The 21,176-nt window shown below is 32.8% G+C and overlaps 1 protein-coding gene across 2 annotated transcripts in view; it reads right to left on the bottom strand.

Annotated features, from left to right (window-relative positions):
- The window catches only part of LOC118201177 (alkaline phosphatase, tissue-nonspecific isozyme-like), a 457,970-nt gene that overhangs the window by 299,479 nt on the left and 137,315 nt on the right, over positions 1-21,176 (bottom strand). The gene's annotated exons all lie outside the window — the stretch shown is intronic.

Here is a 21,176-nt window from a genome sequence, read left to right as displayed (position 1 = left end):
TCTTGTATTATGTTGAGATGGTCCTACTTTCTATTGATAATCTTGCATATTATATTATTATAATGTATTGATTTTGGGAAATTAAAATCACATATTTATATATGAATTATCTGTGGATCTTCCATTTCCTAACCCCTCTTTCATGGTACTCCATTTTTTCTGTCAGGCAGGGCGCAAACAGTATATTCTCTAACATTAATAATTCTATTATGAAGCTTCGCAGTCAATCACTTAGTTATTATCTCATAATTTCTTCTAATTATTCCTAGTTAGAGATATCGCTATGATATCTGACAGTGCTAAAGTTACTATTCTATATGCTCTTCTCGATGAAAACCTTTCCCTGCGTACTAATAGTATGTACCTAGTTTTTTATGGAAAATCTATTCTGGAAATATTCTTCTTGGATTTACTGGCTACTGTACAACTTCCCACTCTTCAGTACTGTTTTTCATTTCAATGGATTTCTGAAGCATTTTTCCAGCAATATCTGAATATGAATTAGCTATTCAGCCATATGATAAGCATATGAAGCGAATTTATATTAGACTTTTCAAACGATTTATGTATTTGCATTCCTGGTGCTTCAATGTGACGCGCTTGAAAAACGCGTTATTCTTTACTGTTGTTAAATTTACATATGAATTTTTAACTTTTAACGATATGGTAAATTACATTTCTTTAGGTATTCGAGGAGTTCTGCCTGTCAGTATACTATTTAATTCGGCAGATTTAATGGACAATGTTTATTGTCAAATGCTCGTAACATTGGATACACATCTTATAACATAAGATTATTTTTGAATATTTCTAAGCATTTTATAATAATTTAAAATATATCACTTGCATAGTATATATTTGTATTACATTTTTGCAGAAATATTATATAAGGAAACAAATCATACAATGTTACAATTACAGTAAAGATTTGTTTACAATTAAGTAGATCTTAAAAAGGCAAAGGAAATCTGGGCTCCTACTGATTTTAAATAAGCTTTACGTTTGTATGAAATTTTAATTTATTTTGCATTTTGATATTTACATTTTTCTGATGCAAAAGCATCAATTTTAATTAAGAATCATATTTAGTAAACTTAAATCATAAAGATAATGATGAACTTTTAAATGTATTCCAGAATTGTAACAAGCAATAAATTAAATAAATATTTTAGTAATTTGTTTTATTAATTATACTCAAATTCATGATAATTATATCGACTCAAAGGCATTTCTTCGAGATTAACTTCCAGAACAAGTAAATATATTTTTTCATACAACTTTTCTTCTTATATTACTCGTATATCTGTATAATAATTTAAACTCTTGTTATATACATAGAGAGAGAGAGAGAGATAAAACTAGAGTTTACATATTTGAAAATTAAGATTATAAATTATCAAAGTCACACAGTAAGCTGCGAAATTAATTAACTAAACAATGCATAATAACTAAATAGTTTTGTTGTTAACATTCTAACAGGAATCAAATACACAAATTTAGAACAAAATTTGTTTTTATTGTGTATTATTATACATTTATGTATTTAGAATTTTGAAATTCTAAATGCAGCGCAATTTTTGCTAAACTTGTTGTACTATAGTTAATCAAAATAATTAATGAATTTAAGAAGCTTAAAATTTTGAAATTATGAAAATAAAAAAAGATATTAAATTAACAACCTTATTACATATAATTTCTCACATCTTAATTTGGTCTTGCTCATTCAGATTAAAATTTTTATGCAAACTGTCACTCTTAGCCAAAGTTGTTGACAATTTATTTCGCAATAATGAAACTTTTTAGTTTACGATATTTTAGTGTATTTTCATCCTTTGTTTTTAATTTCAAAATTTTAAATGTTCGGAAGATATAATTTACTTTAATTATTATTATATATACAGGATGTTTCTGTACATCGTTTTAGAACTTCTAGCAGGGGTAGGGTGCACACCGATGATTCGAAATCATACAACAATGCTTTCCAGACGCTCTGATGTACACAGAAGCATCAGAAATTAAAAGAAGCCTTGGTGAGTTAATATTCGGTTTAGTGATAAATTTTCATGAACAAGAGTCAAAGATAGTGTTCGAAGTTTCGTTCACCGACTTCGAATGCATGCCTCACATCTATGAAGCATGGAATTCCGAATATTCTGCAATATTTCAGGTATAGCTGGAATTTTCCCGGCAGCTACTGCAATTCGTGCAACCAGCTACTCAGCGCTATCAAAAGGGGTGACATAAACCAGAGTCTTCATATACCCCCATAAAAGAAATCAAGACATTACTGGTTCAGAGATCGAGCAGTCCAACGCATCCGACCACCATGTTCGATGCACTGTTGGCCAATCTGACGTCTAACGTAATGGCTAAAATGGGCAGGGGCTCCATTGTGTTGGAACTACATTGTCTGTCGCATCGATGCAGAAATCTATTCGTCATCTAACGGTTGTGGCAAGACTTGCTGCAGAAAGATGAAAGACAATAGGTAAGGTTCGATGAAATAATACCCCCCACAATGCCGGCCCAAACATTAACGGAAAACTGACTCTGTACTGCACGACCTAGCATAGCATGACAGTTCTCTACCGCCCAGAGATCTGCATTATGTGCGTTTTCCTTCTATTGTGAAGGATGCCTCATCAGTAAACAAACATTAGCAAGGAGGTGATCTGTAGCACACGTTTCAAGATACCATTGCGCAAAAGCATTACCAGTGCATAATCGCCCGGTTGAACTGCCTCGATACAGATGGATTTCGTTTCCTCTGAAAATCCTTCAGATGTTGGAACGGCAACACTTCGCGTAGTCAAACTTGGAGTCCCCTGTACTTGATGTAGCGCATTTTCTTCGATACCCGCAGTCCGTGCTGATTGTGCCCGATTCGTCGAAGCTCTTTGAAAGGAACCTGTTTCACTAAACTCCGGTGCAGCTATGTAAAGAAATTATGGTTGGGTATACGCCTCATAGAATACTGTTCCGCGTGCAAGCGCTATGGGGCTGGCCCTCTACTATCTGCAGCCCCATACGCCAAATGCATATAGTCTAACTCCGCCTTCGTATACTTATTCATCCTACTAACTCTGCGTTTTTGTGCGAAAAGATGATTCCTTGCAAGAAATCTCGAACTTTCTGACAACGCTATCTACCGCGTCAGAAAAGCCTTTCAGGCCCTGCACCTCTATATGATTCCGAGTCTTTGGGGTGCACCCTACCCCACCTAAAAATCTGATACGTGGTACTGAGACGTACCACGAGACAATATATATATATATATATGTGTGTGTATACATATTTAATATTTAAATGTAGAATTACGAAACCCGGATTATCTGGTGGGAAAACATTCAGTGTGAAATTTCTATTGCATAGTAACTAAAATGCTAAATGTACTGAAAATAGTTAAAGCTTAAATTGAATATAAGTAAAAACTAATCATTCGTAATTTAATGAAATAAAACTGATTTCATCAAGGGACTTTAATCTTTTTTGTTAAAAACCATTGAATAATTAAATAATACTGCTTAGAGTTTCTGTCTTTCTAGACATTTGAGAGTAAAGTCAGCTGTAAAAGAGAACTTCCATAATAGCTCACTTATTTTCAAATATTCTTAAATAACGATAAAAACGCCAAATCAGTCCTTTCAATGTAAAAATTGTTTGCATAAATATAAAAAATAAATTTTCCAAAATTGATGATCAAATTACTCTCAAATAGTCTAGAAAGACGGAAACGGTAAATCAGTAATCCTTATTATTGAATGATTTGATCAAAAAGGCTAGGGCATCATGATGAAGTGAACCTTATTACATTAAATTTTCAAGGTACTTAATTTTTACTTCTGTCTAAGATTTAATTATTTGCAGTACATTTAAGTTTAACTATTTGCAGTATATTTGAGTTTATATACTTGCAGTATGTTTAACTATTTGCAGTATATTTCAGATTTTTTCAGTATATTTAGCGTTTTATTTACATTGCAATAGAATTTTCATATTGAGTATTTTTCCAAAAATTATCTGGGTTTATTAATGCTATAATTAAAAAAAAAACTGAATACCTCTTAGCTGCGTTAACGCTAGGTTTTTAGCTCTAAAAGTCCATTTTATTAAATTTTTACATTTTATTCGCCAATTTGATATATACATATCAAAAACATCAGATAAAATAGTCTGAAAAAATTAAAGCTTGCACAGATTTAATCGAAATTTGAATGATATACTTCTCGTTCGTGATCAGAATTATTGTTAGTTTCCTGTCTATCATTTCTACAAGGCAGAACATCGCTTTTTTTAAAGAATAATACCTTAAATAGAAACTGAGCTATCATATAAGAGAACGGAATCCGTAACTCTCTTGTATCCCATTGGGAATACTGCAGTTACGTAGAAGTTTCATATGATAATTGAAGGAAAATCAAGTTATAGATAAAGCCATTTTGAATGTGAACGTTTCCGTTTATGATTACTAGCTGGATTTCAAGAATAGTAGATTTCTTGAAATGGAATTAAAAATTGCTATTCTGTACTAAGATTCTTTTATACATTTTTTTAACTCTAATTCTAATTTCGGATATGGTATTTCATTTGAAATTGCATGTTCAGGTCACGAAACAAAAGAATAATCTTTTAAAATTCCTTAATTCCTAATTGGAATAACGGCGAGGAAAAGATGTATTTTTTCAACTATTTTTATCAGGTTTATTTTCAGCTCTTTCTTATGCCATTAGTAGAGTTGTTAGATTGTCTTTGCTGATAATGCCTGGAACTCTCAAGCTAATGTGCTGTAAGATATATTTTAACACTGTACCCAAGGTTATTTGAGGTCATATTAAGGATAAATAATTATAAGTGAAACACTAGAAAGCTATCAGATAAGAAAAAGGGTGCTTTCTTTAAGGATTTTCAAAGGAAAACTGAGGGAAAGTATGAAATTCCTAAGCATCAGATAACTTTGTAGGGTCATTAGGTTTCTTGACGTGAAAAATGTGCTGAGATTTGAACACTGTACCTCTCGAATACACGTCAAATATATTTCCAATTACACCACGAAGGCATGCGGAAAAGAGAGAGAAAATACCATATATTTACCTCCTTTTAAAGGACGGATGGGGATTAGAAGACCCAAATCTGGTTCGTCCACCACATTTTTTAGTTTGAACGCCATTGTAGAGTCATTAGCTTTTGGATGCTGAAGAAGTGAAAAATGCGCAATGCTCTCACCCAGAATCGAACCCTGGACCTCTCGAATATGGTATGCTTCCAGTTGCACGATCAAGGCATGCGGAAAGGAAAGAGAAAATACTTTATAACTCTGATTCTTGAAATTGAATTGATATGAACAGGAATCTGGAGCTTTAATATTCAGTCATTGTTGTGCACATATTGCCTGGGAAATTCTTTGAGGCTTGAAAATAACACATTTTTTTTAATGAAAAACATTCAGGTACAATCTCTAGAAGGTAACATATAATATCATACAAACTCTAGAATTAATCCCGTATTATAGTTATTAAAATTCCAAAAATGTTATAAGGTATTTCTCCAGCCTTCTTGACACGCCTTGGAAGTGTGGTAGTCTACAAGCGGGGCGCGTATGCCAGAGGTCCTCGGTTCGATTCCCGGCGAAGTTGTTGCAAATTTTTCATCTTTCTTGCTTTCAAAAATACCTAATGTCTCTACAGTGACGCTCGAACTAAAAGGGTGTTGGATGATGATTCTCCACACTCAGTGTTTAACGACTGGGTCCCCTAAAACCGCAGTCGCTCTTTTAAAGAGGAAGTATATAAGGCATTTCTCCCGGCTTCTTAGGGAGCCTTCGTGGTGTAGTGGTCTGCATGCTCAGCGCGTAATTGAGAGGTCCACGGTTCGATTTCCGGGGAAGGTGTCGCTAATTTTTCATCTTGCCAGTTTCCAAAAATACCTAATGTCTCTACAGTGGCGCCCGAACTATAGGGTGTTGTATGATGATTCTCCACCCCCAAGATTTGGCGACTGGGTCCCTTAAAACCACAGTCGCCCTTTAAAAGTGGGAGTATATAAGGTATTTCTCCCGCCTTTTTGGCATGCCTTCGTGGTGTGGTGGTCTGCACGCCGGGCGCGTATTCCAGAGGTCCACGGTTCGATTCCTGGCGAAATCGTTGCAAAATTTTCATCTTTTCTGCTTCCAAAAAATACTTAATTTGTCTATAGTGTCTTCTAGATGTTTTTGAATTTTTTGTTTTTTGTTTTTTTGTTTTTTTCAGTAAGAGGCATATCATTACAACACTACCTCCTCGCTATTTTTTATTTTTTGAGGCTTCTTTTCAATCTTCCTTTAAGAATTAAATTCAATAAAATGTAAAAGCGAGAGAAATCAAAGTAATGCTTTAAAACCTACTGCTTAAAACGTATAAAAATGTATGACATTTTCCTCCTACATGTAGCTCTGACATAAAGGTTAACCTATCGCAAAGGTAGTTCAGGGAGCATTCATTTCATCATCCAGCCGAAGACTCATTTCATTTTCAGCAGGAATGAAACACCAGAATCTTCGAATCCGCAAATCTTGAAACAGTTTAAAATTCAAAAGCTGAAAACTTTGCCTCCTCCTCCTCACCACCTATTTTGCTCGAATAATTTGAAATTTAGTCTAAAAAATTATTTAAATTTCAAGCCGAAATTTTAGATGCATTAGTTTCATTGATATCCAAGAAAAGTGATGATTAAAGAAGGATTGCGATTTTTTAAATTTTTTGTGAATATGGATCTTACATATCACCTCGTAATGACCTAATTAACACACTATAAATTTTCTGGAGAGAATGTAGCATTGCATGTGTATTGTTTACCCATTAATTCCTTAAATAATCGCCTCTGTTTCAGATTTGATTTATTTTAAAAGTATTCTAGAAAAACATAAAATTTTAAACTGTCATTAAAATTACATTGTGAAAATGAACTTTAATTTTCAAGAGTTCCAATTGCATAGTTCATTCATGAAATTTCAGTTGTACTGCCTTAATAAATATAGATATATTTTTAGAATAGTGATCTTGAATTTATTCTTCATTAAACGTAGATTTCGAATTTTGATTAAATTAATAACTTTTAAAATTAAGTAATTTTTTCGTTTCAAATATTTTTATTTCTTATTATATAAAGAATTAGAGCGATGTAAAATCAGGAAGTTTCGAGAACGTTTTTAATTCTGAATCCGGAAAATTTAGGATCGTTCCTTTTCTAATTTTCAATTATAGCTTCTTCATTCTTCTAATATATTCTACACACTATGCATGTACATTATAATACACTGAAACTGTAAATTATTTATATCAAGTCCACTAACCTGCTGGCTCTAACAAGGTTATCAGATCATGCGATTTTTCGCAAATTTGCGACTTTTGACAAACTTGTGCTACTAAAATTTTAGGATTTGCAATTTTGCGAAATTTTTGCAACGTACATCATTTTCTTACGGTACTCTTTGCGACTTATATTTATATTTGTTAATATACCGTAAAATGCTTTTATGTTAAAATAATATATTTAAAAAGCTAATGTTAGTTCAATTAAATTAAATGGTTTTATTTCTCGCGCAGTGCAGCGCGTGACGAATATTAAAAGAAAGCTAAGCCGGAAAAATTAAAAATACAAGAGCGCGTGCATTAAATAAATAAATATCTCTTTTTGATTTCGAGAAAGTACTGGAAAATTCTAGCGCGTGATTTTAAAATCTTATAAAAGGAGAAAAACATCTCAGTTTGTAGTAGTTGCTTAGTTTGTTGTTGTTTAGAAAACTGCCGTTGTTGATTATAGCGAATTCGCGGATTAGCGTTCTTTAGCTGTTTTGAATTACGTTCTATTGTACATTTAAGTAGTTAAAAGATAACTACTGTGAGATATTGTGATACTGCCTGATAATTTGAGAAAATTTAAGCATTTCTGTTGTGATAATAATAAATTTTTGTTCATTTTTCATCGGACTTGTGCATTCATTTCATAACGAACCCGTACGCACGCAACAATATCAATTAAAAATACCGTATTTACGCGAATCTAATGCGCATCGTTTTTGGCCAAATGTAGTATTCAAAATTGGGGTGCGCATTAGATTCGAGTGCAAAGTTCGCCGATGACGTCAACCAAATTTCTCGACTACATTTACCGTTACATTTATCGTTGACATATTATTGCATAGAGGATACAAACTGCAGAGTACGTAGTCGCGAAATGGAGGGCAAACAGAGAAGAATGTCATATGACGCTACTTTCAAACGTAAAGTAATTCTTTATGCTGAAAAAAATGGCAATAGAAAGGCAGGGAGAGAGTTCAACGTAGCTGAGAGGAATGTTCGCTTGTGGCGGGAACAGAAATTGGCACTGTTTGCAACTAAAGCTAGTAGAAAGGAATTCACTGGCCCTCGCAAAGGAAGACACCCTAAAATTGAAGAAAAAGTTTTGGAATTTGTACGTGAAAGGAGGAAGAATGGACAACCTGTGACTAGTGACACCATAAGAAATAAAGCAAAAGAGAAGGCTGAAGTTCTTGGAATACCGAAACAAGAGTTTAAGGCTAGCCGTGGATGGGTGGATCGGTTTATGAAGTGGATGGGTTTATCTCTAAGACGCCGTACAACAATATGCCAAAAGCTTCCTGCAGATTTTGAGGGAAAACTACTAACATTTCAGCGGTATGTCATCACACTTCGGAAGGAAAAGAATTTTTCAATGGGGCGAATTGGCAACGCTGACGAGACGGCAATTTGGTTTGATATGCCTCGTAACTACACCATTACGGAGAAGGGGACTAAGGAAGTTATGATCAAAACTTCGGGATGTGAAAAACAACGCGTAACAGTGATGCTGGCAATAACAGCAGACGGGTGCAAACTTCCCCCTTTCTTAATCTTCAAACGGAAAACATGCCCTAAAACCCCTAAGAATGAAAAGCTATTCCCAGATGATTTCCTGATTCGAAACCAAGAGAAGCGGTGGATGACGGAATCATTAATGCTTGATTGGCTCCGAAATGTATGGAAACGCCGTCCCGGTGGGCTCTCTAATCCATCATCAATGCTTTGTATGGACGCATTTCGTGGTCATCTCAACGACGACGTAAAAAAGAAGATGCACAGCCTAGGCAGTGATCTTGTTATCATTCCTGTAGGGATGACGTCTGTGTTACAACCTCTGGACGTTATTATCAATAAACCTTTTAAGGGTTACCTTCAGGCGGAGTATGAAAAATGGTTTTGTGAGCCAAACCGTGTATTGACCCCGACAGGAAAAATTAAGCGTGCTGCACCGCACATTGTTGCACACTGGGTTTCTGCTGCCTGGAAAAGCATCGAAGAACCAATGATTGTGAAATCTTTCAAGAAATGCTGCCTTTCAAATTCATTGAATGGCAGTGACGATGACGTGCTCTGGAACGCCGAGGATGACGATGACGATGATGAGGAAAGAAGAAATGAATCTGCTTCTGACGAAGAGAGCTGCGAGGATTCCAGTGATGAAAACATTAGTGAATAAAGACGTTTACTATTAATCACTGATTGTAGAAACTGTTAGCTAGATAGAAATGTTACGATTTATTTCATGTTCATATTTTACGATAGGTACCGTATATACGGTAATGCTAATTAACAATGATTGTTTCACATGACAATAGCCCACTAATAGGTTAATTCTATGTTCTGTTACTTTATGTATAAATCCATTGTTGTGTAAAATATGGTATCTAAATTTAAATAAAATTATCATACCATTAATTTATAGTTTATATACAAATCCATTGTTGTATAAAATAAGATTCAATAAATTCCTCATATCATTGATGCGCATTACATTCGCCGACAAACAATTTTTTTATTATTTAAAGTTTTAAAATGGGGATGCGCATTAGATTCGCATAAATACGGTAATTTATATTAAAAAAACAGTTTATTTAGGCTTAAACAGAATTTGGCATCTCGGTATTCTTGTTTACATTTGGGCTTTCCTTTTCAAGGCAGCACAGCCAGACCCTGGTATAATAAGAAAGGGTAGGGGAAGGGAAAAAGGTGGGAAAGGAAAGAAAAAAAAATCTGCTTCGGACCTTTTAGCTTCCCTTCCTCCACTCCGTGTGTTTTGGTTTCAAGTCAGTCTTTCATAGTTCTGTGGTAATAACGAAGTGAACAAAAGAACTTGCAGATTGCGCGCCATATTTTGGGTACCCAAATAGAGAAGGAAATGAAATTGATTCTCCTGATTAAAAATATTTCTAAGACCTAATCAGTGGAAATGACTTAAACATCAAAGCAACGCATTTTCTAAATAATAATACAAATAAATTTAACATTGAAAGAACAAAACTTAATCAGAATCTGAAATGAATCCACCACGCAGAACGGAAGTCTCACTGAAATGCATTCCTCAGTTAAAATGTTCACAATTAACCAAAAAACAACAATGAATTAAAAAACATTAACTGCTAACAAATAATTTAGTACAAAAGCGCTAACAGTCTAAACGGGAGGAATCTCTTAAGAATGGATATGCACAAATTCATCCACAAATTGAGATCTAAATTAAATGAGCATTAAAGAAAAATGAAATGGACATTTAAATAATTGAAAATGAGCAATATAGTTTTAAAATTTTCGTTAAACCTAAGATATGTAATTAAAAAGACTATGAATCGAATATAGTCTGTAACTTACGGAACCAATAGACAGTAAACTTGTGATGACGTCAGAGGTCATGTGAGCATGCGTAGTTATGAATTTTTGAGCCGTATCCATGAATTTTTTGTGAATTTTTAAGCCTTCTTTTGCTACTTTGGTTGAAACTTTTCTGACAATACTGGTCGCTAAAAGCCCAAAGAAGTTATTTGTTACTTAACTTATTCTAATTTGATATACTGTCCAATAAAAAATAGCATTTTATACTGCAGGCAATTATTTATTTTTCTATTGCTTCGATCATAAGTGATTTTGATTATACGTAGGTCAGTCAGAAAGTTAGTTGCACCTCTTTGTAAAAACGTTCTTTTAAAGGCTATTTCGATGAAACTCTCCGGCGACACTTCAGACATTTAGCGGTATCGTGTGGCGTAACGGCTTTTACGAGGTAATTTTAGTTTGTCTGATAATCAGTCGTAAACACGTCTGGACAGCTGCAATTGGCGTCCGAATTGGAAATGCGGGGAGTGATTCGCTTTTTGTAGGTGAAAACGCGTAACAGCTGTGAAATTTATCGGCAGTTGTATGAAGTTTATGGTGAAAATGCAATGTAACGTCAAGCTATTGCGAAGTGGTGCGACATGTTTAAGAACGGACGTATAGATATTGACGACACTGAGCGCGATGGAAAACCATCAACTGCCACAAATTCTGAAATGTCTGCTGGCGTGAATGAATGCATTCTTGCAAACAGACGCATAACGATAGCCGAAATCTCTAATGAACTAGATATTTCTCATGGAAGTGTGCATAAAATTACTGCCGATCAGCTTCAATTTCATAAAGTTTGTGCTCGATGACTGCCTCGTCTACTGATGGAGGAACCTAAAGAGAAGCATTTTGAAATTTCGTTAAAATTTCTGCAATGTTACCAAAAAGAAGGAAATCAGTTTTTGGACAAAATTGTGACCGGAGATGAGTCTTGGATTCACCAGTTCTCACTTGAAATGAAACGCAGGTCCTTCAAGTGGAAACATTCCACTTCCCAGACATAAAAAAAAGTGTCGAACTGTTTCATCTGCGGAAAACGTGAAGCTGAAGCTGTTTTCAGCAGAGAAATTTTGCTGCATACAGAGTTCATGCCGAAGGGTGCCACAATTAATGCATCTTCGTATTGTGAAACACTAAAACGATTACGACAATCACTTAAAAATCGACGCCCAGGTAAACGTTCGAAAGGCATTGTGCTCCTGCATGACAGTGCAAGACCGCATGCAGCAAAACAAATGTGCGATCTTCTGAAAACGTTTAGGGGGGAAGTCTAGAATCACACTCCTTATAGCCCTCACCTTGCAACGTGATTTGTTTTTGGTCCCAGAGTAGCAGAACATTCAAAGCGATGACATCACTAGCATGACGAGGTGAAAACGGCAACCCAAGAATGGTTATCGGGCATTGGACGGGATTTCTTTGCAGAAGGAAACTTGTACCACGCCTCTACAAATGGTTAAATAACGGAGGTAATTACGTTAAAAAGTAGATTTTGAATGGAACTTTAAGATAGAAATAAATTTATTTTGATATTTCTCTCCTGTTTTGTTTTCTAAAGCAGTGCAACTAACTTTTTGACTGACCCTCGTATATTCATTTCTCCATAACAGGATCTTTATAAGTAAATTACGAAGAATCAGAATTGCATTAGAAGATCAAACAAATAAAAATCTTACTAAGATTTAGAAACCATTATTCATATTGTTGCTAAATTATGCATTGTGTAAGGAAGATCTGGGATCCCAATTGTAAAATATTCAACAAAAGTCCTTTCAACCCTATGAGATTGGCAAAAGTGTCGCCGCTCCATCCAAAATATTATAAAAAATATCTTGAGAAGTTTTTAAAGAACCTTTTTATATTTAATCTTGAAATTACTCAAAAGCTGTGGGTCGAAATAAAATTTCCTAGTTGATTTAAAGCCTGCAAATATTTTAGCGAAGCCTCTCAGTAATTTCAGCGAAAACTATGTCATTGTATCATAACAATACAGCCTTATCTATTGTACCAAATACAATCCGTAAATCAAAATTTATGTAACATCATTAAAATCCGCCGAATTTTCATGCGATTATAAAATAATAAAATCCAAGAAAAAGATTTGTATATTAATTTTATACTTAATTTATGAGTCAGTCGAACCTACTCAATTGTAAATGAAAATGCCAAAAATAAAATAAAAGCAGATGAAGTATACATTGTTATACAAATAACTATAAAATTACATTTATAACTAAATGAAAGAAAAGTACTGAAATTTTAAAATTAAACAGCTAATTTATAGTTAAATGTGCAATGCATGCATTAGGATTTGATATGAAGATAGAGATGAAATTTTACCTAGTTAAAGACACTCGATATGTAGCATTAATGTTAAGACTCTGATACAAAAACGCTTACAAGGAGATAACATTTCACGTCGCCTTTATGTTTAGCTTCATAATCAAAGGCTTCATAACCTTCTATTTTCAAAATGAGAAAGGGCATGTGTGAATGCGCTGCTGGTTCATTTCAAATGAAAAGGGCTTGGAAAACCTACTGAAAAAGATAGCAAAACAGATACGGAGTTCGCTAATTCAAATAGCCTACATATATAATCTCAGTGTCCAGAAACTGTGGAATCACAAAAGTTTATTTTATGGAATATAATGAAGTTTAAACATGAATACATATTTTTTTATAAATTAATCAAACTAGCTTGAAAGTCAGCATGGCACACATAGGACGATATAACTTATTTCAAGAATTTTATTTAACTCAAAATGTAAAGGTTGATAATGGAATTAGGTTCTGTATATAAATTAAAGATTGAAGGGATTGAAAGAATCAAGAGCACTGCTGTTATTAAAAATCTAAAATATTATTCTACTGCCAGAAGTTAGCTGCATTATTTTATTTGTTGGTTTTGAATCTTATTCGTAGCATTATTTTAATATTTTAAATTATTGCATTGCAAAGTTTATACGGTTTGTTGTATCTATAAGCTTTAAGTTTCTTTTAAGGAAAATTCTCAAACTCCATGTTATCCATATATATATATTAGATCTGCAACTAATCAGAATCTGGAAACCGGTATACGACAATTGAAGTAAAGAAAATCTGATATATACACTACATGACTTCCTTCTACGGAATATTAAATTAAATTTGTTGCAATTCATTTAAACTTATTTTCTCAAATTTCATAAGTGATATATTTGTCATTCAATTAATTCAGTTCTCAATTCGCGGAAAGGCAAAAATACATAAAACTTCAAAATATCTTTATTAAAAATTGAAAAATATAGAAAAATATAAAACATCAAATACAATTAAAGCAATTTATTTGTTATGCACTTAAACAAATTTTAAATTGTAGATAATTCTATAATTATTGCATGCAGATTAATTAAAGACATAAAAAACTTAATCAGAACATAAGAATAACATAATTCGATCATTTTGAAAGCAAAGAATGCACATTTTTTCAATATATAATATTAAAAACTGGGATCACGGATCCGAGTAACAGAAAGGTGTATATATATATAAAATATTTATATAGGACTGCTATATATATATATATATATATTGCTATACTTTTGGTGCAGCCGATTGTAGCCAAAAAGGGAGGTGCACAACTGCATGTTATAGCAGTCCTATATAAAAAATTTCAACGTTCTGATGCTACTCGTTTTTGAGTTATGAGAGATACATACATATATATGCACGTATGTACAGACGTCATGAAAAAAATCTCCTTTGAATCCATTTTAAATCCTTTTTGCAACACATTTTGGGAAAAAGAGTGCATTATTGTCTCCTTACGTACAGATGTCACGCAAAAACATAGTTAAATTGCATCTGATAGTGATCAAAATGGATATTTTCGGTGAAATAAGATACCTGAAAATTTTCGCAACTACAAGACTTCCTTTACTTCATACAAGGAAGTAAAATGGAAAGTAAGAAAAGAAAAGAAGGAACAAAAATCTGAAAGAAATTAGATTTCAAAGTCGTACTTTTTTATTTTTAGCTTTATTATTAAGCATCCTTTTCTTCGCACGCTCACCACATTAAATTCTAGAGTAAAATCACAAAATATTTCAAAATAACTTATCTTTAGAATTCCCGGTAAAGTGCAAGAGGTGGCCACCAATTTTTTAAAATTTTATTTATTACTGTATGTTTACTTTGAAAGTATGGAGCTGGACCGGCCAGTAGCCTAAAAGAGTGACTTTCGTCTCTCTATCTAAACATAAAAATGAAAAATATATAATGATTTAAAAGAGTCCAGATAATGTCATTTCATAAAAATATGTAATTCTTCTAATTAGATATCTCACGATTTAAATGCATTTTTATTTAAATTAATCATATTAAAAAGTAGAAAAAATATTTTTAAGAATTGCGTTTATTGCTTTCCAATGACTCGGATTGCTAGTCATTAACAGAATAGAGTTGAAAGTTAAATATCCTACGCATTACTGAAATGCAATACACAAGATGATGGGGATAATAAATATTCTATTTGAGGCAGTGGCAACACAGTGCTTTCATATAGTCGAATTTGTGGGTTTGAACTGAAAGATCTTACATTTTGCGGAATAGCAATATTCTCGCTCGCTGCAGATAAAACTGTTTTATTTTGAGCAGTGCTGTCCCTTCTCGCTTTCATATAACTGAGTTTGCTAAACAAAAGCCCATTAAATTTGTTTAAAATATGAAATAAATGAAAAAAATTAAAAATTAAAAATTTCGTCTTGGAAGAGCTCATGTTCGAGTGGATGACTATGTTTGTTTAAACTTAGATGGCTCTAGATATCGTCCTTTTCCCACAGTGCGAGAAACAAAAATACAAACAAACAGATTCTTCATTACTCATTTTTTTAAATCACACATTGCAATAAAATTTGGTAATAACAGTTTGAATATTGATTCGACTCGAAAGTGACTCACAGAAAAATGTGAATTTTGAGACTAATAGCACCTCTGGTGCTAAACATCGGAACATAAATGTAGACCAGAATTTCTAATTTTTAATTTATGCCAATTGTAATAAAAACTGAAATCAATACTTGTTTCCCTTTGATATCCATGCAAGCTTGTATTTTGCATGCTAATCATTTTATATCAGTTGATTCAAGAAGTGATATAAAAAAGACTTTTTTAACCAGAAACAGCTGATCGTCTAAACAAGATATTAATTGATTTCAAATATGTCTAATTAGATATTAACTAATTTTTAAAATTTTAAGTCTGTAAGATTAATCATAGCTCTATTAAAAATATTTATGATAACATTTTTAATTTATGTAAATGTTAAGCAGCGCTTTTCTCCTCTCTATCCAGCACGTCTCAAACATATATTTATGCACTTAAATTCTAAATGGTTTCTCTTTTATTCTGGATATTTTACTAAAGTGCAATATAGACGATAATATTAATAATGACGATAATAAAATTTATTTGTTAAAACAATACTTTTTATTCTAGTTATCGATACCCCTTATAATTTAATATATAGGTATATCCAAAGTTATTTCTCCATAAAAAATAAACACATGATAAAAGATAATATCCAGATGCATTATAACATAGTTATGGGCGTCGATAAACAGACGTGTATAGCCTACGGTAGCAAAAACCAAAGAGGATCAAAACATTCACTGTATGATTCGATAGCAAACATCACACCTAAAAAAGGTACTTTAATACTGAAACTTCCCAAACTGGGCTAATTATCGGAAAGGCAGTAAACTGGGAGTCTTTTTACTGGAATTCCCTTCTACTGCAAAATCGAAAGAATGCACGCCAAGGATTGCAGTTAACTGGTAATTCGAAAACGTAAAGAGTTTGCCTAGCACTTTCGTAAGCGAAAATCGATTCCGCTCGGACACAGTTTGTTTTGATTCTTACTTTTTTTGGAAAAAAATTAATGATCCTGGACTTATATCTTTGTTAGTTACCATCTTTTCCATGAGTATTGTATTGGTCTAGAGCTGAGCTGCCATTATTCAGCTGAAGATATTTCTCATCAAGAAATTATATATATGTAAAATAAAGAAAAAATAGTAATGAAATGCAAACCTTGCCAGTTATATAAGTACTTTAATCCACAAGAAATTCACTTTTAATGTGCTTTAATTTTAGAATTTTGTAATTAAATATATAGAGTTAAAAATATTAAAATGTCCTTAAAAAGTAAAGTTTAAAATAAAGCAAAGCAAAGTATTTCCAAGATTGTTCTTCCTGTATAAAAACTGTTGAGATATTTTGTTCTTGCAAGCAGTTTGTTAAAGTATACAAAATACGTACAATGTGAGCAATTTTACCAGAAGATTTCAAATTAAATTACAATAATTTTCACAAGATTTTTTACGTTTATTTAAATTTAAGGCTTCCTTTTTCAGTACCCGATTCCTTCTACTTCAGCATTTTCAATCGTATAAAAATAACGGCATCTTTCAAACAAACAGTATCTACAAGAAACAGACAAATAATAATTCATTAATGACGCTAGCGAAAGATTAAGATATTACAAATTATTCATCTGTTACAATAGGCGTTCAAATTGCTTTATTCTGAGATACTTTAACAAAAAATAGATCAAATTACAGAAATTTAAAATTAAAAATTAAATATACAAGATTAATTTTTAGAAAAGTATTTATTTTTTCTTCAGCGAGGGGTTACGAACCTATTAGAGTTCGTTGAATAAAAGCAAAATGAATCAACGAAAATCTAGATGATGGCATGCGGAATGAGCGCTATTTAGGGATGTAAACAGCTAAAGAAGTAAGAAAATATACTCATGCATATTGCTATATCAATATACTTTTTGAGCACGTGCTGGTAACTGGTTGCCATAGCCTTCAACTTCCCTGTAAACTTTGTTTCCTTCTAATTGTTCCACCGAGGCAGTGAACTATATTTTACAGTTGTTTAAATACGCTTTCTTATGAGCATTTTCTAAACGTTTTCAAAATATTTAACATATCTTTAATCAATAAAACTGAATATAAATATGCAGAAAAGTTATGATATCTAACCACACTTCTCCAGTTTCTGTAATCCGTTTCGTCATTAGTAGGTCAGAAATAAAATAATAAATTATAAAAGTGTGAGTTTTACAAAAAGATGGCACGAAAGACATTGCAAAGATGTCTTTTTACAGATGTAAAGTGAGATTAAATGTAAATACAACACTGCTGTCAAGGAGGCTCTTGAGTAAGAAATTCAAATAATCGATCTTGAATTTTTCGTGACCTTCACTAAAGTATAGATAAGTTTCCTTCGAACAGAAACTAAAAGAATAAAGATAACATTCTCGAACATTTATTACTTCGGTATTTAGATAGCCTTGCAAAGACTTAGTTGACTGACATTAATTTTATCAAAACACTAAACCTTTTAATGTTAAAAGGTTAAGTTTTAGTGCTTTGTCAAAAGTGTTCATAAAAGTGTTTATGAATTTGTTTTTATCGTTATTTCTCAATATCACTGCTGTCCATTTTCAATCGAAATTCACTTTAAATATTTCGTTTACTATTTCCAGACGCACAGTTTATTATTTATAAATTTCAGAAATGTAAAATTCACTATAAATCAGGAATCACTGCAGCACATATCTGCAATATATTTAATATTAACATGAAAGCAATTCTGTGTGAACACGAAATCAGAACAAAGTAACGTAAAATTTGAATAGGATATTTAATATTAGGGTTCGAAGAATACACATGTGTGATCCTAGCTACCCTTTATGTTGATATAGATCATCCGGTTTAATTGAAGGATTTCAAATATTTTTATGCGCAAATTTTTATTCATGGCATATGAGAAGAAAATTAAAAATTCTAGCGGTATATTGCTTAAATTTTATTTATATAATCGGCTATAAAGTTGGCTTATTCATTAAATGTCTTATACCTTTGAAATCGGAAATAAAAGAAAATATAGTTTTCGTATATGGTTGAGTAAATAAATTGTAACATGTTTTTGTTTCAAAGTGGAAGAGAAATACTGTAATGTAACATTTAAAATTAAGAAAAGGGCAATATTACTTTGACGCATATTTTTAATAAAACGCTACCGATTTCAACAGTAATCCTTCCCTTTTAGTCACGTCCCTTTTTTCCGATGTTGTGCAAAAATTATTTTACTCGGATGTAGTTGTTTTATTGATTTGTTTTTTTGTCTGGATAAAGAGATCAAATGAAACTCGTAGATTTATTTTAAAACTCGTGGAACTAATTTTGTCGTAGATGAGGTTTTTAAGATGAATTCGAAATTATAATGACTTACACCATTTCATACTTTTTCTATAAGTAAACCTGAAAATACAATAACTTATATTAAGTCAAAATCCCATCGTAATTCTTTCATACCAATTTTCTAAATCAAATTTAGGAATCTAATTATTTACTCTAGCGAATTTTTATTCAGAAAGGCCAACAGCAGCGGAGTGCTGGTAGTTCGATCTAGGTTCAAATGCCGACGAATGGACTGGCTGTACGGGAGTATCGTGGTTTACTCATGTCTAACGTGATACAAGCCGGTTTCAATCAGAAAGTCCTATACGAAAGCATCAGTCTCCTTAGGCTGGATTACTTTACTAATCCAAATATTCGAATAATTTACTCTCTGGTCATAAATCCCAAGTATGTCTTAAATTATTAACAAATATTGTAAAAATGGAGGCCAAAATTTATCTAAAGAAACACGGTGATGCATAAGATTTATGTAGAAATTACTGTTATGATGAGCTACGTATTATTTATCAATAGTACATTGAACATAATGTCAGTAATTATACCAAATTATTGGATACTTGGAGGAGAAAAAGTGCTTTGAAAATGTTATTTATAGCATTGATTCTTGCCGTAGAACCTAAAATAATAACGTAAATATATAATTCAGATTATGAAAAAAAAATGCATTTACAATTTGAAATCGTTTTTTCAGATTCATTCGTAGATTTTAGCGTGATTTGTTGGTAAATACAAAGATTTGGATTTAACAATAATTTGAGTATTCAAACCGAAATTGGAAATATTGATAAACGTTTGAGATTATTTTAAAGGTTTAATCAGAAATATAGCTAAATGTTCGATGTAAGATGACAGTACAATCGGTGTGTAATCGGCGAAAGCAGTTGCTAATTTTTCATCTTTCCTGCTTTCAAAAAATACCTAATGTCTCTACAGTGGTTCCCTAACTAAAAGGGTTGTGGATGATGACTCTCCACACGCAGGATTTGGCGATTCGGTCCCCTTTAGAGCCATTAGGTTAATTGGAAGCAGAAAAGATGAAAAATATGGAACCGCCTTCGCCGGGAATCGAACCACGGGCCTCTAGAATACCGGCCCAGCGTGCTGCTGTTACACCACGAAGGCACGCTAGGGAAGTGGGAGAAATACCTTATACCCTAAAAACCCCAGTCGCCCTTTAAAAAGGGGGAGTATATAAAGCACTTCTCCTTCTTCCTAGCGTGCCTTCGTGGCGTAATGCTTCTGCACTCTGGGCCGGTATTCCAGAGGTCCGTGGTTCGATTCCCGGCGAAGGCAGTTGCTAAAATTTCATCTTTCCTGCTTCCAAAAAATACCTAATGTCTCTACAAACGTATTGTTGTTAGTTGTAAAATGAAAATAGTAATTTTTTTCCTGCTTTCGGAAACTAACATCTTTGGTTCGTGTAATACGGAATCTCATAACACTGCGTTTTTAAGACAAGTGTTGCCTAGTATATGAAACAGCGTAACGTGATTTTCAAAGAATTTTAATAATATGTGATATGAAAAACAAAACTTTTCCTTTCATTTTCTGGACCATAAAAAAAAAGACATATAATTTACAAAGAATTATAATTTTCATTAAAATTCTAAACGAAAAAAATTTTAAAGGTTTCAGATTTTAAATATTACATCCAAAGAGGCGTTTTTTTTTTTAACGTTTTGTGTTACATTTATTTATATCATGTTCTTTGCACTTAAACAATAAAATTCAGTTCAATAGCAATGTCGCGAAATAATTTTAAAATGAGCATATCTTTAGAATTTCCGATACGGAGTTCCGCGCGCTGGTGATAAAAAGTTTTTTTTTTTTTTTTTTTTCCCGTAGAGTGTTGCCATTGCTCGCTTTTTAATCGTTGAGTTTGTTACTCACAATTCGTTAAATTTTTACAAAATATTGTTACGAAATGTCCACGCGCGGTAAGATTGCTTTCCCGAAAAACAGATTTAGGGTTCCCATAACATGGCAAGGGAAGGCAGGGTTACCACGTTTGACCAGAAATCGCCCATTTGGCGACAAAATCGGCGATATGCCATGGGCGGAAGGAGAACCTTCTGGAACGAATTCTTACCGGTTTCACCTATAATGTTCTCGAACAGAAGGCAAAAGGTATATAAACCCTGCTGGTCCGCAGTCAGTATGCATCGTCTAGAGTGCTGATTAGTGTCTCTCATCTAGTTAGTCCGTGCGGAGACGATCGAGTTGACAG

This window comes from Stegodyphus dumicola, chromosome 2, assembly GCF_044657685.1.
Source record: "Stegodyphus dumicola isolate Sdum_Otavi_A_Nest chromosome 2, ASM4465768v1".
NCBI classification, from domain to species: domain Eukaryota; kingdom Metazoa; phylum Arthropoda; class Arachnida; order Araneae; family Eresidae; genus Stegodyphus; species Stegodyphus dumicola.
This window is presented reverse-complemented; position numbering and strand designations above follow the sequence as displayed.